This window comes from Haliotis rufescens, unplaced genomic scaffold, assembly GCF_023055435.1.
Source record: "Haliotis rufescens isolate VD_foot unplaced genomic scaffold, xgHalRufe1.0.p SCAF_4, whole genome shotgun sequence".
NCBI classification, from domain to species: domain Eukaryota; kingdom Metazoa; phylum Mollusca; class Gastropoda; order Lepetellida; family Haliotidae; genus Haliotis; species Haliotis rufescens.
In genome coordinates, this window is record NW_025964112.1 from 57,503,757 (window position 1) to 57,525,079 (window position 21,323).

Consider the following 21,323-nt stretch of genomic DNA (forward strand, 5'->3'; position numbering starts at 1 on the left):
ATAATAATTACTTTGTCAAGCTAACCCAAGTTGTCTGTCTAGAACATCTTGAGTCTTGACTGCAACAAAGGCAAAAATCAAAGAAGGTAAGACAATCTCTGGTTGGATTTTCTCCAGTGATGCCTATGAGGCTAGACGATGCTCTCAAAGATTGAAATGGGTCTAAAGTATTAGCTCGAAGTGCGATGAGTTGATACCAGGAATAATGTGAACAGCAGGGTTGTCTACTAAGTGCTTGCTTTATTTGTTGTTATCTCATCCCGGCTATGTTGACATGTTCTGGTTTTGCAACTCCATCACGGACCAGACATACGGATGCCACAGTTAATTACACTGACTGTAGGCTGTTATGTTGCCTCCTGATGCAACCATATCCTCTTTTAAGTTGCTGCATACAGTCTTATACATCGATTATCTCTGAAAAAATAATCGTACATTGATTATGACTTATTGTGATGCAATTTATCTCAAGGAACCTTCGTAATGACACATTTCAACCACGTAGTTCCCTAGTTGTAATCAAATCACAACGTACTACCACATAATTCTCATAATTGATTTTTTTATCAATGAAAAAGCGTATGTTTAGATTATCAAAAAATGTGCCGATGTTCTGTATTAAGAGAAATGATCACTAACAGTTTGTATAAAGTATTAGCAAGTTCTTTGATAGTGAACCTTCAGTCGTCATACCCTCCCCTACTCATGAGTTAGATAACACAGGTCTCGTAGATTTTGTAGAACGCATAGAAATAATAACGGCAGACAATTACAAAATGCCCTTTCTTGTCCAACCAGTAATGGCCTTTCTCTGATAATTCACGCGGCTTCAACATGATTAAAAAGTGATAATCACCGCCCTGAATCAGCCCCGTCCTCGTAGATAATCATCGGATTTCATAAAACATTCATGTTCCAAAAAAGGAGCATTTCATTTCAGGATATTTACAATTTATCCTCTACTAAAAGGACATTCCTCTTGCACGCATTAATTCCCACAAAGGACATGCGTTCAATACCCTGACGAGGGCCACTTTATTAAGATTGAGTGAAAACCGTAAATCACGTATGTTAAAGTGTAACAACTTGTGTGCTGCAAAAAAGGTAATGTATGCTTGTGAGTGAGTGAGTGAGCTTGGCTAAAGGACGCTTTGAACATCATTTCAACTATATCACGGTTTGTCCGATTAATGTGGATGGAAAGCACGAGGAGATGTACATGTAGGTCTCCGACGTTTACCTCTTTGATGAGTGAGTGATTGAGTTGGGTGTAATGCCGTTTTACCAGTGTTACAGTAGTATCAGGGTGTGTCAGCTTGATGTGGGAGGAAAGTCTGAAGTGATGCAGGTCTCAGACGTTTACCACTTTGGTGCAATCCTCGAGCAAGGATATGATGCTGACAAACCTAAAAACATAATCGGGGGGAACCGGGATTCGAACCCACAATCATAGGTTTCTTGCGTGTCTAAGGGACGCAACTCCGTACAGCAAATTGCGGCGCCTTAGACGACTAGGGCCCCAGTGCGTGACGTTTACCAATTTGGTGAAATAAAAGCGACAAAACCCTTTTCATAATCATAAGAAATCTATGAGTCTATGTACGCTTCAGACTATATCATGTTTAGGAATCACTATCAAATAGTGACGATACCACGCGAAAAGGTGAGCACATCCTGCCTACCGGTGGCACCCTATGAGTGAGGAGTTCGAATCCCAGTTCGCCCCAATATTTCTAGGTTTATCAGCACCAAACCTCTGATCGTGGGTTTCACTAAAGTGGTAAACGTCTGAAACCTAGGTTTTCCACCCACATTAAGCTGACACACAGTGACACGTTTCAAAGCGGCGTTAAAACCAACTCACTCACTCACTCATCTAAAACAGGTCAGTAGTTATTCGTGCTGTCAGCGGAGGTCACGTTGTGTCGTCTATGGTCATTATGGCTCATGTCCATACTGACACCTATGACAGATCCGCGAGGCCAATAGAGAGGAAATAGAGCACAACTAATGTTGAAATGTGAAAGGGATAAGGGATAGAATGAGCAATGCAATATTAATCTTCATTTTGCCTACAGCTCGTACTGCTGACACACAAGTGTCTTGGTTGAGCACATATGTGTGCCAACGTCAGCACGAGAAGGTGTAATAGGGCGAGCGCATGTGTTTTGACTTCTGAAAAATATAATGTATTTAAAAGAAATTTGGTTTTGTCCGTCTGAGATATCTGTGCTACGTAACTTATTTAACAGTCATTAGTACTGCCTGGATTGTGTTTTGGTAGTATTATAACTGTAGTACTAATGTTTGAAATGATATTTTTTGAAAGGGCATACAAACACGCATAACATTGGAGCTACAGTAAACTACGTTTATAACGAACATGCTTACAACGAACTGACGGATATAATGAACTTATTATTATTCCCGGCCATTTGCTGTATATATGCTGTATGTATGCTCACAACGATCTACGGTTATCACGAACTAAACTTAGTGGTCCCTAAGTTATAACTCGTTATAACCGTAGTTCACTGTAGTTGGTTGGTGTTTTTAAGCTCACTTTAATATAATGGTCATTTAAAATTTCGCTCATGGAACTTATAACCTCAGCAAAAATGAGTCGCGGTATCGAAATAATGTAGAGAGTAAGTGAGTTGGGTTTAACGCCGCTTTTAACAGTATTCCAGTTATATCGCGGCGTGTCAGCTTAATGTGGGATGAAAGCCCGAAGTTATGCAGGTCTCAGACATTTACCACTTCAGTGAAACCCACGAGCACAGGTATGGTGCTGACAAACCTAGAAACATAATCGGGCGAACCAGGATTCGAACCCACAATCATAGGTTTCTGGCGTGCCCAAGGGACGCATCTCTACACAGCGAATCGCGGCGCCTTAGACGACTGGGCCACCCGTGCCCCCGAAATAATGTAGGAATCCCAAGATTGTTGGCACTGTTATTACTTCCCTTCATTCTTATTATAAGCGCTATCACTACGACAACCATAGCAGAAAGGAGTCTCAGAAAGTAAACTACGGTTATAACGAACTCAAATGGACCACTAAGTTTAGTTTGTTATAACCGTAGTTCGTTATAAGCATACATACAGTATATTTACAGCAAATGGCCGGGATTAATTAAAAAATCGTTATATCCGTCAGCTCGTTATAAGCATGTTCGTTATAAACGTAGTTTACTGTATTCTAGTACCTCCGTCGACAGCATTTGTATATTTCAAAACGTTTTTTTTGCGTGAAACATCTGTTTTTGTAATTGGCTATTCGTAGATTTATCCTGAAACTAATGGTCCATGAAGATTTTAGTTGATATTCGCAGAATGAATACAATGATAATGTTATTGAAAATTACTGATGTGATACTAACACAAATTGGATTTTCATTTTTTGCCAATTACACAAATGTCATTTTAATCGATATTGATTGCACTGACGATAATTTGTATATTAATATTTATCTGTTATTTGAGACCAAATATGTACCAAACCCGCAACAAGGCGTGAAGTGATGTGTCGTCCGGTGGCTGCCACGGACTCTCCCCTCAATCACTCACTCACTCACTCACAAGGAAACCAGCAGACACGTGCGCACTTCCAGGACACTTTGTGTCGGCAGTACGAGCTGTTGGCAAAATGAAGGGTAATATTGCATTGCACTTTCGATCCCTTATCCGTTTTACATTGCACTATTAGCATTGCTCTATTTGTTCTCTGTTGATCATGCGGATGTGTTATACCTGACAGACAAGACATGACTATGAGTCATTATAAATACAGACTAGACAACACGAAGTGCCCTCTGCAGCCCTACAACCCACTCACTCACTCAAACACCCACCAGCCCCCACACATACTGATCATTTCGCGATTGAACCCTGATCCAGGCACGATCGGGAACGTGATATGTTCATGATTAGGATCAGGATCGTGTTCGCTTTGGGGTTTCTGGTTTCGGGTTGCGAATTTCCATTTCGTCTCTTGGCCCTTGTGTCTTGTGTGTTTGGTCTTAGATCTTGGTTTTTGGGTATTGCATCTTGGGTGTTTGTGTTTGGGATTTTGTGTCTTGGGTTCGGGTTAGGGTCCAGGTCTTGGGTTTGGGTATGAGTTTGGGTTATGGTCCAGATCTTGGGTCTTGTGTCTTGGGTTAGAGTTGGAGTTCTGGTTAGGGTCCAGGGGCCCATTCCACAAAGCGATCTTGGCGCAACGTCAATCGTAATCCTATGTTTTCTGGAACGGGCCGCAGGTCTTGTGTCGAGTTGGTTGTGGGTTTGAATTACAGTCCAGGTCTTGAATCTTAAGCCTTGTGTCTTTGGTCTGTGGTCTTGGATCTTAGATTCTTGAGTTCGGGTTCGGGGTCGGGTTTGGGTCAAAGATCTTGGATCTTGTCTCTTCTGTTCGGGTTTGGGTTCGGGTCAAAGGTCTTGGATCTTGTCTCTTGGGTTCGGGTCAAAGGTCTTAGATCATGTATCTTGGGTTCGGGTTCGGGTTTTGGTCAAAGGTCTTTGATCTTGGATCTTGTCTATTTGGTTCGGGTTCGGGTTTAGGTTCGGGTTCGGGTTTAGGTTCGGGTTCGGGTTCGGGTTCGGGTTCGGGTTCGGGTTCGGGTTCGGGTCAAAGGTCTTGGATCATGGATCATGTCTCTTGGGTTGGGGTTGGGGTTGGGGTTGGGGTTGGGGTTGGGGTCCAGGGTTGAGTCTTGTGTCTCGGGTTGGAGTTAGGGCCCTGTTCGTGTGTCCTGGGTCTTGAGTTCTGGTCCAGGTCTTGCGTCATGGGTGTTTGGTTCAGGTTCGGGTTCCAGGAATCGGACTCGGATTCGGGACATTATAATTCCCATGTCGCTATCGTTATCTCTTGGCAGAACCCGAGGACGGTTATTAAGTGATACAGACATAACTCTGACATGGAAGTTTAGATATTGCACCCGTAAAACGCAGAGCCATCTACCACAAATATATATTTCATTCAACGGGGCGGAAGATTTTGTAGGCCACGTGTATCCAAATATACAGCCATGATCAATAAGCAGCTGGATCAATAGAGTGCATACGGCATTTCAGTATGAGTACTTGACATTTTCCTGTGAAGTTATCAGGTTTTGTAATGTGGCTTACATAAGCTTGTTACATATCTAAGCAAAACCTATATTGAGTGTTCAAAAATAGACATAAAATTAATTCGCCATTAAAAGCCCAAGCATGCACTACAACGCAAAACATTGTAAAACTTTTGCGTATGTCCGAGGGGATTACGCAGAATGTTTGTAAAATTTCAAGTATCTGCGAAACTACATGTATTAAAGAAAGCAACATATTAACCAAATCGCGAAGTTTAGATCACTATATTTGGGAATGTGTTTGTGTAACGAAATATGTCCTAGCAAGCTTAATTACAAACGCTAAAAGATTGTTGCAAGGATAATTTAATTTTATATATGTATATAGTTTTTGAAAAACATATTAATCTGTGCTGTCTGCTTAACGAAACACTAATGGATTGATCCATCTCGGTAAATATTCATAATGAGTACGTGACGTTGAATGATTGAACATGGCATGACATACAGACTACAGGTTTCATGTAAGCCAAAATTAATTAAGTATAATATAATAAAACAACCGACAGGCACTACGTAAACACTCTTATTATTAGATATTAAAGTTCAATGGTTAATGAACCAGCATGTTTTGCGACTCTAAAAATACGGTCTGGTACCAGTACCAGCTTTGGTAAGAGCAACAAGACACTATTCAGTAAATGCGGACACAAAGGAGACTTGGTCTTTTTTTAAAATTTGAGGTAGTCTAACTGTGGATTAGAGACCTCTTATGTTAATTTGGAACCGATCGCTTCAGCTGTACGAGCGTAATTTCGTTAGAGTTTTCATCTCATCGTCAAACCAGTCAGGGTTAAGATATTGGACGTCAAATTCGTCGCCATAAGCTATGTTCCAATATCGAACGTAAAGTTCTAATGGGTTATGGACAGACGTTGTCATATGCATCGATATTTAGGATATCGGTCTTCCGATGATGTATCTACACGCAAGTCTTTTGTTTGTTAAGGCCTTTAAGTCAATTGGGATAAGATACTTTATTCTGATCGTGTTTTGACCAATCAGCGTTCTTCAGGGTCATGGGAGAATGTCTTATAACGTGTGCCTTAATTGTTTTACGTAAGTACATTATGACATTGTGTTCAAGAATAAGTAACTGTTGATAAATACAGTGAATTAAATAATTAATATTTGAAGATCATAGGGTAAGTCGCATCAATGGAAGCTTCTGTACTTAGGACTTGTAACCCTGATCCAATAACACTAAGGCATGAGTCGTATGACGCTCTTTGAAATCGTTGGAGGAATTGTTATACTGTCTTGTGGATACATTATTAACACTTTGGCTATAATAATGTATTTATCTGATAATCCTCTTACGAAGCATGTCAAGACGCATGATGAAAACAAGGCATTCCACAGTTTTCTTAAACAAGCCAAGGATGTGGGACATAATCTCAATGTCAATGTGGATTTTGTTGATGGTTCTGTACTGCTGGACGGTACAGAGTGTCTTATCACATTAGCCCCGGCTCCAAGGAGAGGCTACTACTAGTACTACTACTACTACTACTACTACTACTACTAATTATAATACTAATACTAATACTGCTGCTACTGCTCCTCCATGTAGAATGCTTCTCGAAGCAAAATCATAGTGCAAAAAGTTATTCTTGATAGCGATCAGGAACGAGATTTTAGGCATAGATCTGATCACACTTTCGGCTTGTAATACACTGTCTCCACTGCCAGTAAATTATGTACTAATACCGTTGACGAACAGCAAACATGACAATGGTGACAAACATGGATGATTTGGTTTCATGCTCAACTCAAACATCTTTAGATTCAGAAAATACATACATCGACGAAGTATGGTTCAGTGCAGCGCTTGTACGTATTAGAAAAGAAATCCGGAATCTGAAGTTTGTGTAGTGAACGAGTAGAACAAGTACAACTTTCAAACCGGAATTCTGTGTCCAGCTGCTCATACAGTTTGTTAATTCACGGTACGACACCAGTTTATATCATGACATGTATATCAAGGTCGCTCAATTTTTAGCCCGTAAATGGACCCGGCGTCAGTTAAAATGTGCTCTGTTATAAAGTATTCCGCACATTGTAATGAGAAACAGGGGATTATCAATCCAGTCAGTGATACCCCAGCACTCCGACTACCTCTGTAATGTCGTTGCTCCCAATATCAATATAAAGATCAAAGTGCAAAACCCCAGAAGAAAGTTGTTGGCCAACGCTTCACATAAAGAACGTCCCATATTCAACAAGAGGATCAAAATCGGAATGTTTCATCTCCGATGCTTGACATCAAATTCATATTTGTCTTCTGTCTGCAGATAATTAATGTCAAGATCTTGTTCTACACAAATTGCGATATTGATCAAACATAATAAATAATGAGCCACCGAGAAGATCAGAAATATAGTCAAAAGCCCCTCACCATATCTGGATTCGATCCTGAATCTTTCATGTAAAGCCTGCTGTTATTGATTTATCATGTGGATGCAAAGCTACGTGACTACAGAATATTAGCGACAGCGGCCAGACCATTCGAGATCCCAACTACATGCTACAACTGTGCGCCATCATGATGCCAATTGTTTTTCTGGCAACCACAAGAAGAAACGGGCGTAGTATTACTGTAGGAAAGGGATATCGCATCTGCAGTTAGCTAGCGTGATTGTCTTGACAGTGCTGGTACGTTTATGCATCATAAAACTTTAACAGACCCTCTCGTACAAAATCAATGTAGAAGCAGTATGCGAAATAAGCGCCTGCCTGGTAGCCCGTGGCTGTTATCTTTTCTTTTGGGCTAGTGAAAATGAAATCTACGCAGCCCGACTGGCTATCTATATAGACAGCCATAAAATAGTTATTCTGCTGTCAAACATGAATTTCGAAACGGGAAAGGATTCCCTGCCAAAGAGGTCATTAGATTTTAAACCAAAAAAAATAAAAAAAATAAAAAAATGGTAACTACAACCGGAAAGCTGTTCACGGCGACGTTCAATCTAACGCACTCACTCACTCGTGTGACTTATGGAATATACAAGAAAGAAAATACGTATGTTGGGTTTAGGATTGTGTGTAAAATGTGACATTCTCTGCTACACTGTGTAGATGCCTTTCAGACGCAAAACTGCTGATGAAACGAGAAATTATGACATGTTAACTGTGATTATTGATGACACATATTGACTCCATCTTATAACCACAAGAGACTACTGTTGTTTTATATTTAACACCTCATTCGTCGTTGCGAATCTATTTCAATGGGGAAAGTTCATGGGAGCAAGAAAAACAAACCAGAATTGCTTTCATCTCCACAATGCCTGTTGTTTACTTAAGTGGCAGTGACATATATGTCACACGTTTGACAATGATGCCTTGCATTCGTCCTTAGTGTCCTGTTCCATTGCTAGTTTGTTACTTTTTCAAGTGTTAAGTCCATTGTTACGACCAAGAGGGATGCGTCTGTTGTAGCAATGAGGGAACTGAACACTTCACTGGGAGTGGGTTACACCTTACCCAGCAATTACAGCTATCTTTTTGATCTTTGAAAAACAACCCTGAGTGTGGAAAAATAAATTTGTCATTCGGGATTTATGAGAGAAATTGGATGTATCAAGCTGAACCAAACGGTGTGTGAAGCAACAGCTTAATGGGATTTCACAAGATCGATGCGTGATTGTCATTTGGGACACTCTTTAAATTGAAACGCCAAGTTATGGTAATATATCAGCCCACTTTAATAACATTGCACTGATAATCCTATATGGATGCCAATTCATTATATGTTGTCTTTTCTACTAAGGAATTGCAGAAATGCTATTGATTAAATAAAAACGTGAAATTCTTTTGTAGTTTGAAAGGAATCAATGAGAAACATTCGCCTACCATAGAATCAAAGATGTAAGGCTTAATGTTCGAAGTTTTTAAACCGCCATAAGGATCGAATGTTTTCCTTGCAAATCCCAAGTAAAACTCGTTCGCTGCCATCAAAAAGCCGAAACTTCATCTTTCGCAGATGTGAGTGATTTGTATTTTAACGCAACTTTTTAACGATCATCTCACGGTAGTCAGATAAACGTATAGAACACATACATGTTGTTAACTCGATGCAGAGCGTTGGTGAAACCAAACTGCACATACACTGTGCTGGCAGACCAAGGATAATAATCGGATGAATCTTCGAAGGGACATTTCGGGCATCATTAGTAAATCATCATTTTACGAGTTGATTCCTTAAAGCGGACAGCAAACCACCGGTGGCCAAAGTTATTAATGTATAATGATAAATATGTAAAATTTATATTGCGCCTATTGAAACCAAATACTTTATAATCTGTGTGGGTGAAAGCGTTCGCTCGTGACGCCGAATGCCCGGGTTCTATTCCCATCACGAGTACAATGCAAACCATGTCTGGTGTCCCCCGCCATAATGATCCTGGAATATTGGAATATTGCTGAATTATGCGTCAACCCCTTCTCACTCACTCATATTCTGGATACGCAAGCCCTATACGTTAACATGAACGAACCATGAGATTACTTTGTAGAACGAGACTCTTGTAGTTAAAAGTAATTGTCGTTCAAAGTCCGAAAAATTATTTGTCTCGAACGAAATTGCCTGTCCCCTAAAATTGAAATTATCGGTCCCTAAGCGAATTGTATAAAATGCTCCCAGCGATGCCACTTTCGAGTTTAGGCACAGCTTCATGGTTATATCTCTCGATGACCTTTCGTCCACTGTTTCTCCAAACACTTCAGTCGCGGAAGCATAGACGGCTCCTATTGACAACTCCACTGATTAGTTAATGGAGATTGATGAAGTTGAGGTCCATGTCCAAGCGTCATATGCTGCTCATGAGCCACTTAAACAGCAATTCCGTTCAAAGGATTATCTCTCGGTTTTTATTGTGATTAGTTAGTTAAGAGTTTTCTGAGCATCAAAATGCTGTTAAACCTAACAGTTTTTGGATCACCTAGATCATATAACATGAACATATTTACGTGATCGAGATGAATTTTAATAATTCTCAACGTTGGAGTTACACATTGAGCCGCAATTGGCAAATAATCAAAATGATTAAGGCACGTATGCAGGTGCATGCATACTATCTTCTTTGCCGATCGATTTGGTGTAAATGTTGGCTCAGCGAGGAGATGATTGCTTAGGGTCGTTTTTCTGAAATGCGTAAATTGCATGTCCACCGAAATACGAAAAACAATTATGTCTACGAAGAGAGTCAAAGTTCAAAGGCAAATTTGTAAACTTTTACAACGTTTCCATGTGAATAAAGCAACGTTTCCATATTAATAAGAATTCGGTGCTTGAAGCAGAGTCGACAGTACGATTCCGACTATAACATGAACACGTTGCACACGTCACAAGGGGCGGTCGGGTAGCCTAGTGGTTAAAGCGTTCGCTCGTCACGCCGAAGACCCGGGTTCGATTCCCGACAATGTGTGAAGCCCATTTCTGGTGTCCCCCGCCGTGATATTGCTGGAATATTGCTAAAAGCGGCGTAAAACCATACACACTCACACTCACTCACACACGTCACAAACACACAACGGCAAGTCAATTGTTCACGGGAATATGTGGTACAAGTAAAAAAAGGAATTGTATCATTTTGGTCACTGGTGCGTGAAATTTGGATAACAAAAGTTGTGAAATGTAGACGCCTAGGGCTGGGGCTGCTGGAATATTGCTTGACATACAGGATAAGTTAACCATTGGATAGTTTTTGTCACTCTGAATCTTTATGCATAGATCTAAATATGAAACAGATGAGGCGGTCTCTCTTGTCTCCTTAACTTCTAGTTCAGGTGAGTAAATCAGTGGAAGGGAATTGGCTATCTGGTGGTTATTGATCGTTATGTCACTGTTAGGTAGTCTAGTGAGTCAAACGTTCTTGAAGATTAATGCAAAAGAAACCCAGGTTGGTTAAGTCTCATATGCATGAATTGAGGTACAATTATTAACGCTCATCTTTGTCGTTTTGTTCCAACAAAGCCGAATTAGTGCACCAAACCATAGCCCACATTACCTACTTCAGTGGCAAGAGTCGTGTCATGTGATTTGCGCGAATAGTATATTAACGTCATTTGGGTCTCCTACGTTGAAGAACTTTTAGTCTCTTTGAAAAATATCAAAAGACCTCCTTAAACGATGTCGCAAGGGTCTGTTCTCACCCACGAAATGTGGAAAGTAAGTGCTTCATCACCATGACCTTACTTCTTTCTGAGAGTAACACATCTTGTTCAATGTATACACTGTGAATATTGTGAGTATATGCTTTGCAAAGTGAAGATGACTAATCATATGAGCTGTCAAATCCACCTCACTCACCATCATTGAACGTCATCAATCCACGTGTGGCATTACTCAAAGCTTTTACTTCGGATAGGTGGGATTATTATCCACCGCCGAACCTTTATACCACAGCTGGTCGTGTGTCATCTGCCTTCTCACCTTCATAAAATCACACCTGTGTGTATACCTGTTGATGTAATGACAGAACAAACGGGTCCCAATACGGCTGTCGGCACTGTACATTTCAATCAATATATCCTCGAGCATAATGACCTATTAAGCGGGACGGAAAATGTAATTGTCGTGTCGTGTCATTGATTGTCCCTACGCTGTGGAGACCATTTGTGGATGGTTATCACTCAACGAGGCATGTAGAAAACAAACAAACACAGAGGAGTGGTAACGCACTGTGACAGGTAGGCATACTCATTCACTTCGCGTTTTCTTTAACATTCATAACTTGCATGTCTATATTTAAATCAATGTTCTGGTATATGTTAAGGAATACATTACATTTACAGATCACAGATTGCAAACAGGCATGTGTTCACTCTAAGCGTTACGTTACTGACATGTCTTCCAATAGTAGTGGTACCTGTGGTATCATATATCAATGCTGTTAGATCGTAGTATTTTGGGACATTAATGATACGCATCAACAGGTTCGAGATTAGCTGACGTGTTCTTTGCTTTCTCAAATGGAAAGTGCTGCAAGAAATCATAACATTATGTCAGTGTCAAAGTATGAAATGACACAATGTGAAAAAACGCATATTTTTTTATTAATATTATTGTCCCTTTTACTGAATGTAAGCTAGTATATTTTTACAGACCTATTTTTGGTCCCTGTAAACTTTCCTGAGCACAATGTTGACAGTAGTCTTCGATGCTTCAAGTAGATTGACGTCGTAAAGTAGCCCTACGTTGGAGTAGCCTACAGAGAACGTCCCTGCGGCGTGTGTGACTTCAAAAGCAACGAGTTGTTAAAGTATGAGTGGGTACATACTTTCACTGTTGAAGTAAATACTCTGGTCAATTCGCAATTATTCTGGTCAAAAGTAACTGATGTCAATGTTATTCATGAGCAATAGTCCAGCCAGATCACGTCGGCCTGTAAATAATCGTGTCTAGCCTAGTCAGTTTATGACTGAGGAGTAACGAGTCACGTCATTGAGGCAACATGGCGCTCAATCTGATAAGTCACACTCCCCTCTGAGCTTTGTCGGCTTATAGACAACCATGTTACATACAGCGTAAAAGTATATGAGCTAGCATGACATTACACCAGTTAACAATATTCCGGCAATATGACAGCCGGGGAACACTAGAAATCGTCATCCAACATTACACACGTGTGGGGAATCGTATCCGGGTCTCGCGAACGCTGAACAAAACCGTAAGTCTATCTCATCGCCCAACGTCACGGATGGATTGATACTTTTATATCAAACTAAATGCATCTTGTAACAAACATATTTTGGTGTTATGTTCGTTGTATTTACTGGACCTGATACTGTTGCAAGACAGAGGTCGGATAAGTAGATGTAAAACCACAACTTAACTGCCGGGAAAGGGATGTACACACTCATGTTTGGTGGTGGCTAAAATGAACAAACAAGAAATGTTTTTTTTGTGATGTATTTGCTACGGGTATCATAAAGTGTGCTTTGGACCTTAAGTTTGAAGTGTTTCGGCGACCAATATTCACGCTATACTTTCTTTTGCTCGGCAGGTTTGATCAGTTTCCAATGTATTGCATCGTCTACTCTCAAAGCGTCTATATCCACCCATAGTTCAAACCATGAATCAACTACCTATAGATACGCCACGAGAAGTTGGAATTGATCAATGTATTAATACTTAAATCATTGCACTAAAAGTGTCTGATTACTCATACACATTTCGTGTGCTCCAGCTATGATTTATTGAATCGTTGACTACTTGGCGCAAGAAAACAATCATTTCTATATACAAGCGTTCTGTATACTGGTCGCAATGGACGTTCTCTTTGATGGACGTTAAATCTGTAATGAAGATTGATGATGTATGTATAGAAATAACACAGAGGATATGCGTGAGAGGTATTGAGCTCATAATCTTCCCTATACGCGTGCTATAAATACTTAATTACTAATGGGCAAGACGAAAAGTATTTTGCTTTTACAATGTACAATTGTTGTTTGTTATGCAATTATCGTGTCCATCAAAATGCAGGCTTCTTGGGGTGTGTTGATTTGTCAAACAAACAAATATCCCCATCATATGTGATCGATTTAGAACTGACATATTTATGTATCTAAACACAATGCCCAAATGAAATAAAACAAGTTTGCTGAGACGGAAGCAGCATGTGCAGAGTAGTAATAATAATGCCTGATGTCTCCATTATTCTGCTGACTTAACAACGCGTTGTAAAAATACTCGCCATTTATTGAGTGTAGATTACATCTCGGCGAGGCTTACACGTACATTGTGTTTGATTACTTTGTAGCGTCATCGAGAATTGCCATCGGCAAGTCGTAGATTATCGTCTTTCTCCGTGCATTTGGGTGGGCGTGTTATAACAGCTACTGTACCGCGGCTGAGAATTGTTTGAGCATCGCCCACTAGATTTCCTTGAGTCAGTTTCAAATCGTGACTTCGAAACAAATCTGTTCATTTCTGTAATCTGAAGGTTTTATTGAATGAATATTTTAGATGTTTTATACCACAGCATGTAGCTTTTAGAGAGTGAGGGGGTGAGGTTTAACGCACCAGTTTAATAGGAAGGAAAGACTAGAGTGATGCAGGCTGTAAACGATAAGTAAAAGTTTTAGTGAAAAGTGCATGGATCAAGGATCAACACCTCGTGCGGGAGGAAAGACGAAGTGATGCATGTCTTAGAAGTTAACCACCTTGATGACATCCACGATCATGGGAATCTGTATCTCGTCCCAACAATCAGAGGATTCGTGCACCCAAAACAGATGGAATTCCGTTGAATTAATGCTTTCATTTTAAACCTAACCACGTAACCTTTCTGGGAGGCTTTCACATTATCTGTTGACTCTACTGGTCACCGTCACGCAGTCACACCTCCCTCAACCGTCGAGGGCAGGGGCTAGCCTAGTGGTTAAAGAGTTCGCTCGTCACGCCGAATACCTGGGTTCGATTCCCCACGGGGTTCAATGTGTGAAGCAAATTGCTGGTGTTCCCCATCGTGTACTGGATGGAATATAGCAAAATGCGGCGTAAAACCGTACTTGCTCACACTCAACCGATGATGCAGGCTCACCACTGGTGCCAAGAAGGACCAGACAAATAGCATGAATTCTATCTAAGTTTAAAGAATATCCTAAAGTTATTAACGCTTAAAGTAGACTGCCACTGGCCCATAATACATTGAAATGCACCTACATGCATGTAACATCTGCAGAATCTATTTTCGGAACATAATATGAAAATCACGGGTGCGTTGTCCTTGTAATGGTTCAGGATATGTTTTCTGCACATTATTGTTTTCATTTCATCTCGGTTGTTAGGAAGTTGCGTCCCTTAACCGTGTTGTTATCTCATGGGTCGTGGGTTCGAAAATAATTATCCCATTGTTGATCCTTGATCCGTGCGCGTTCTGCTTGGTTTCACCAAAGTATAATTTACGACCTACAGACCCACGCCTCTACATTAAGTTGACACACAATGACATTGTACGTATCAGTGGCATAAAATGATGCCGGATGCAATTCAATATTTTGAATGGAACCATATGTTCCCGTGTTTTTTTCCAGATGAACAACTGACTTGCATTTGCAACACCTGGTGTCATCACTTTCACCTAGTATCATAATTATTTGAGAGAAATTCATAAATAAAGGCAACAAAACCTATATCCATGTGACATCCCTGCAAAAAACAGGTCGATTGTACAATTCCGTCTATATCATGTGTTTATGAATCACTATCAATTTGTGAAGATAGCAGGTGTTTGCGAAGACCCGTGAAGATCCGGGAAAGAATAGGTCTCACCATCCGTCGTAAGAGGGGACTAACGGGTTCGGGTGGTCAGGCTCGCTGACTTTGTTGATGCATGTCATCGTATCCCAATTGCGTGGATCGATGCTCATGATGTCGAACACTGAATTGTCTGGTCCAGACTCGATTATTTACAGACCTCCGTCAAATAGCTGGAATATTGCTGAGTGCGGCCTTAAACAACAAACTAACAAAAAAGATGTTTGCGAAAAGGTGAGCGCATCCTGTCCTGTTTTCAGGCAAACAGTTGACTTGCCTTTGCATGTATTAATAACTGGTGCAGGATATGTTCTCCTTACGGTGAAAACCGTGTGGCATCACCTTTTTAGAATCATTCTTAAATACATGCTCATAATGTAGTCGGAATCATAACAGGGACTGTGCTTTCAGCAGAAAAGCAGTTTGATTGTTAAAAGGGTTTTGTGCCTTTTATTTAATTAAACTTTTGATATAGTCAATTAGAAGAGTTGTGTAAGAAGCCTAACCGTAAACAGGCTTTAACACACTGCCTTCGCCACCGTGAAGTCGAATCCAACTCTTCTATCATCTGACATAAAGAGAGCGAATGCAGTAAACTTCTTTCGAGTTCGTATTTCCTGTTGAGATTTAGTCGAGACATATCGACTTTGTCTAATCAATCAGGACGAGAAATAGATTCTCCAAAAGCAACGTTTTTTTATATTCAACCTAGTCCTTGGGTTAAAAACGTATAAAAATGTTTCAGGCCTTTGGCTAGAAATTTCTAAATTGTCTTCACATTTATCCCAAGAAACGTACATCCTAACTCTTGTTTGTCTTTCAACCGCCACTTTCTTCATCAGTCGATCTGGTTTCAAGTTACGTGGATAGGTTAAAAAACACGTTTGATCATTTAAGTGGGTAGTACAACAGACACGAACGGAAGTGGCCAAATAAACCTCCATTATATACGTGATAAGATGGACGAAAAAACGCAGAACAGTTTCTCTTTTATTTTTGATTTGATTTTACTGATCATACTGAAAATAGAGACTTACAATGTTGTCAGAACATCAGTCGGCAATCGGAATTTACAAGTGTTTTGAAACGATGACATCTCAGCACATCTGACCCAAGTTACTACGTTGTATTAATGACTGTTTGAAGGGCAGGTGCCCGGAAATGGCAATATTAGTTAATTCAATTATTTTAAGTATAGATGACATGTAATGTTTGAGAATGACTTTAACGCACGTAAGAGACGAAATTTTACTACCTTATTAGATGTTTGGACATAAACTACCGTAATTACTCTTTGCAAACCGTACGAGGCTTTGGACATCAAATACCTTAATCACTTTTTTCGCACCGAATGTGCCTTTGGACATGAAATGCAGTAATCGTACTTTACAAACCGTATGAGCCTTTGGACATCAAATTCTTTGTACCTTAATAACTGTTTACGTGTGCACCTTTGGACATGGAATACCTTAATAACTCTGTACGCACCGTATGAGCCTTAGGTAATCAAATAACAGTACCGTATACGTAATACCTGTTTACTACACAACGCATGGAACTTTGGACATCAAAAATCGTAATAACTCTTCATGCACCGTATGAGCCTTTGGAGATAAAATACCGTAATTATGTTTTATGCACCATTTGATGCGTTGGGCCTGATTAATATATAATTAGCTCATTATGTGCCTCTACATTTATATGTATAAATAAAAAGTCAGCGCATGAAAGTTATCTCGATTTTCTTTTCAAACAGATTCCATCGTGTGTAAAAGGCAAAATAGTGGTTAGAATTCTATGAATGGATCTTTGAAAGTCAATGACACCGGGTGTGGAGAGGGTAAATCTGCCTCTCCTACTGGAAATGGCCTCCAGTCACACGCTAGGCAGTCTTTTTATCAGTCCTTTTACTTTCACTTTTATATTCCTGTTTAAATAGTAGAGCTGAAAACCTAAAACCCGTGAAAATATCATTGTTTTGCTCAATTACTTCCTTTACGGATAGGTGACCACCCCAAATTTCCTGAACATGGAATAACAAAGTGATTGTTAATTAATCTTTCAAACCTTTTCAAACAGCAAACAGCTGAAACAGACACGACGTCAATCTGTGATGATATGACGTCAAAATATAAAGGGTTGGCTGTATATACTTCCCTAACAACGAAACCGCCAGGTCAGATGAAAGCAGATGCTCAGATATTATCAAATTCAATTTATTCCATCCCCGGCCGCGTCATACCAAAATACGTTAAAAGATGGTACTTGTTGTTACCCTGTCTGGCGCTCGGCATTAAGGGGCTAACACAAGGATTTGTCGGCTCGGAGTCAGTATACTGTGTCTGAGTGGGATATTCATGTTAAACTGCGGTATGGTATCTCAGTGAGCTAGCACTATAAATCGGCATCATTCCAGACTAGTACAAGCAGCCACACACACACACACACACACACACACGTGCATGCACGTCGCTATATAAGTGCAATAATCTTGGACGCGACGTTAAACCCCATTTCACCTCACCTCAATTGATTCCGAATCAAGCGCTTTTCAAATTAAGGATAAACACGAAATGATACTTTTAAAAATAATCAAGAGAATAACTGATACGCGGTGATCTGTCTAAAATAATTCTGAGCCTCGATGAATGCCACGAAAATGAAAAAAGAAATTATGCTTACTACTTAGTTGCAAAAGTAGTCAGAGATTTCAGGCTTTCTAATCCAATTTAACGACGTTTTTCAACCACATGTGACTGCGGCATATTCTCACATTCGATGTACAAAATATGAACGTCTGACCGATTGGCAAATAACATCATCCATATGTACATGTAGGATAAGGTTCAGTTCTGATATGAAAGGCATCAGGCCATTAACTGTCAGATTGAGAATTCAGAAACAACGAGAACAGTCTTCATAACAGATTGTTGAGAGTATACAAATGTTGAACTCGGCTGAAGGAGCATTCTTTGACATTAAAACTGCAACCAAAGCGTCTGTGCCTTCGGGGTTTTTACATAAAGATCTATGAACGATCACATGAATAAAGAAGAAATTTACTTACCTCAACAAGAACACAAATACATAAATAGAGTAAATAGAATTTATGGATGGCCACCGGGAAATAAAATGGATTGAGTCTATTTCCGCGTTTGTTTTATTCGATGTGTGGTATCAATTTGCAGAATAGATGAACACTTTGGCAAGGTGAAAATGTTCAGAATAGGAGACATTTCTTTTAATCCTGTGAGACGAAGATACAGTCGAGCTTACAAAAAATATCCTGTAAAACACCAAGAACAATAACCTAGACGTGTAAATCAGTACGACGTTTCAAGGAAACATGTTACGAACAGTTCCAATGAACACCACATAAAATCAAAGTGACAGAACCATTTCCATAATCATACGAAATCTCTGCTGAAAGTAGAGTCCATGTACGGTTTCGAGTAAACCATACGCATGTATTAATTAATCACTATCAAAATAGCGATGGCACATGTCAGAACCACATGCAAAGGACGAGGTCAGGGCCCCGTTCCACAAAGCGATCTTAGTGCTAAGTTGGTCGTAACTCCCATACTTTATCACTGGCTTAAGACGAACGAAGCACTAAGATCGCTTTGTGGAACGGGGCCCTTGGCTCCTTTCGGCCAACTGGAAACCCACAATGTTACGGATAATTTTCAAACATTGTCATGTAAGTTATCGGACATGTTCAAATGGCTGACAACAAGCCTTGATCAAATACATAAATGTGCGTAAAATGAGTGTAAAAAACTAAATGTTTGAACTTCCAAGAAACTGTCTATGAGCAAGTCGCCGACCCAAGATTGACTTTTTATCATAAGCATGTACCTATTTGAAAATCAGCTTGGGTTAAAGACTTGCTAATTTTCAAATATCAGAAAAAGGCTTCCCCAAAATATGCAAAATCATCCTTTTTGACATAATTAGGCCTTACCTATATATTTAGTGTTCTTTAGTGAACAAGAACATCAAGTGTTGACATGTTTCATTAATATGATCCGTCGAGAAACGTTCATGATGATGACATTGTCTAAACGTTAGCTCATTTCTCAAATTATGCAGATCCTGCGAGTATAAAAAAGGATCCTTATCATATTACCGTGTCGTTTTAGGGGGAATCAGTATGATTAAATATTTCCATATCTTGAGAACGTGATGCCACACAGATGATATGAATTTACTATATTAGATGCGTCATTACGCAGATGTCATATGGAAAGGTATGAGAATCGCTATTCATTACCACCGGCCTCGTCCGGGAATTGATCGCGCCACTAACTTTACAACTGGGTTATCATTGATTCCATGTACAATGTTCCCGTTTCATGTTTCGAATTGCAATAAGGATGCAGGTGCTAATATATATTTGTATTACTATACACACATTTATTCCACCCATTAGCGTGGCATAACCTCGAAACTTAAATTTTGGATGGCGACAGTTGTTCGATAGTCTTGGAGCCATATCGCAGTGGAGAACTGGTGATAGCTTTCAGCTAGCAATTACACACATATGAAAGGAGACAAGGAGGGGAATAACTCTTGTCCTGCCCTGGATCACACTGATGCGGTGTCACATTTGTTATTTCATGGCTGCGTTCACTGCGAGATGTATAGATTAAAACCGTTCCAGAGGCATCGTAGGAATTAATCATGGTCAGGAGAAAGTCTTCACAGGCTAAGGATTTCCGTAAGTATGACGGATTAGGATGAACTATGATGGTCTTACCTCTTTCATATTCATTAATGCTTTTTTATGTCACATTTCATGAATGCTTAATTGAAGGAAATGATAGATGTCTATACTTAGGGTTTATTGGAATTGTTTTAGTTTTTTTTAACTCGCGGCTATAATTTTAGACAAAAAGATTAACATTAGTTCTACGTGGACACATACTTGCGTGACTGGAGAGTTTCTGTTAATATGATCTACGGAGAAATGTACTGAAATGCTCCTTGAGGTTTTAAGTAAGTGAAAGGTGAATTTGAAAATCACAAAACTGTGAGGCAACTGATAACGCAACAGTAGAAATAATGTATTGTCTATTGCCACTTAAAATAAGTGTGTTGACAATTGTGGAATTGTATGCAACACACACATGGGCCTATGTACCGCGCCTATCTTCTCAAAGGCTTTTCTCAAGATGTTTCTATTAATGTAACCAGCATGTGTTGTACAATTGCGTTCTTGTGCGAAAACAGTGATTGAGGCGTTCAAGGGAGACTCCAAATGTTAACAAAGTGAATAATGGATATGCGTGTATCTATGTATGTAGATAGAAGTGCAATTAGATGAGGATGTGGGAAAGGGTATAAGTGTGTGTGGATGTGGTGTGGATGGAGGTGTGGCCGGGTGGTTGTAGCTGTGTGAGTGCTGTAGTTGATGTGGAGGAGGCTGGGATGTAGGGGTGGATGTGGATGTGTGTGTGTGTGTGTGTGTGTGTGTGTGGTCGTGATTGGCTGAGTGATGTGTGGGTGTGGATGAAGGTGTGGGTTGGTGTGGGTGTAGTTGTGTGTGTGTGGATATGGGTGACGATGTGGATAAGGATGTGGGTGTTGTAGTTGTGTGAGTGCTGGTGTGGGTGTGGATAATGATATGGATGAGGGGTTGTGTGCGGGTTTCGAAGAGGGTGGTTGTAGTTGTTGTGAGTGCTGTTGTGGGTGTGGATGGAGATGTGGGTGGTTGTTGTCTTGTGAGTATGGGTGTTGGTGAGGATGTTGATAAGGTTGTGGGTGTTAGTGGTTGTACATGTAGTTGTGTGAGTGCTGGTGTGGGTGTGGATAATGATGTGGATGAGGGGTTGTGTGTGGGTTTCGAAGTGGGCAGTTGTAGTTGTGTGAGTGCTGGTGTGGATGATGCTGTGGGTGGTTGTAGTTGTGTGAGTGCTGAT

General features: G+C 40.1%; 1 protein-coding gene across 5 annotated transcripts in view; it reads left to right on the forward strand.

Annotated features, from left to right (window-relative positions):
* LOC124114348 (FMRFamide receptor-like) overlaps positions 1-21,323 on the forward strand; it is a 199,400-nt gene that overhangs the window by 145,422 nt on the left and 32,655 nt on the right. Inside the window, exon 1 of one of the 5 annotated variants that reach the window (XM_046474905.2) lies at positions 11,239-11,304. The exons of 1 other annotated variant lie outside the window; for it this stretch is intronic. The gene's annotated coding sequence lies outside the window, so the exon portion shown is untranslated. Of the gene's footprint in view, positions 1-11,238; positions 11,305-11,681; positions 11,826-12,748; positions 12,806-19,831; positions 20,123-21,323 lie in introns of those variants that run through there. 3 more of the 5 variants (XM_046474877.2, XM_046474896.2, XM_046474887.2) reach the window with 3 other exon arrangements.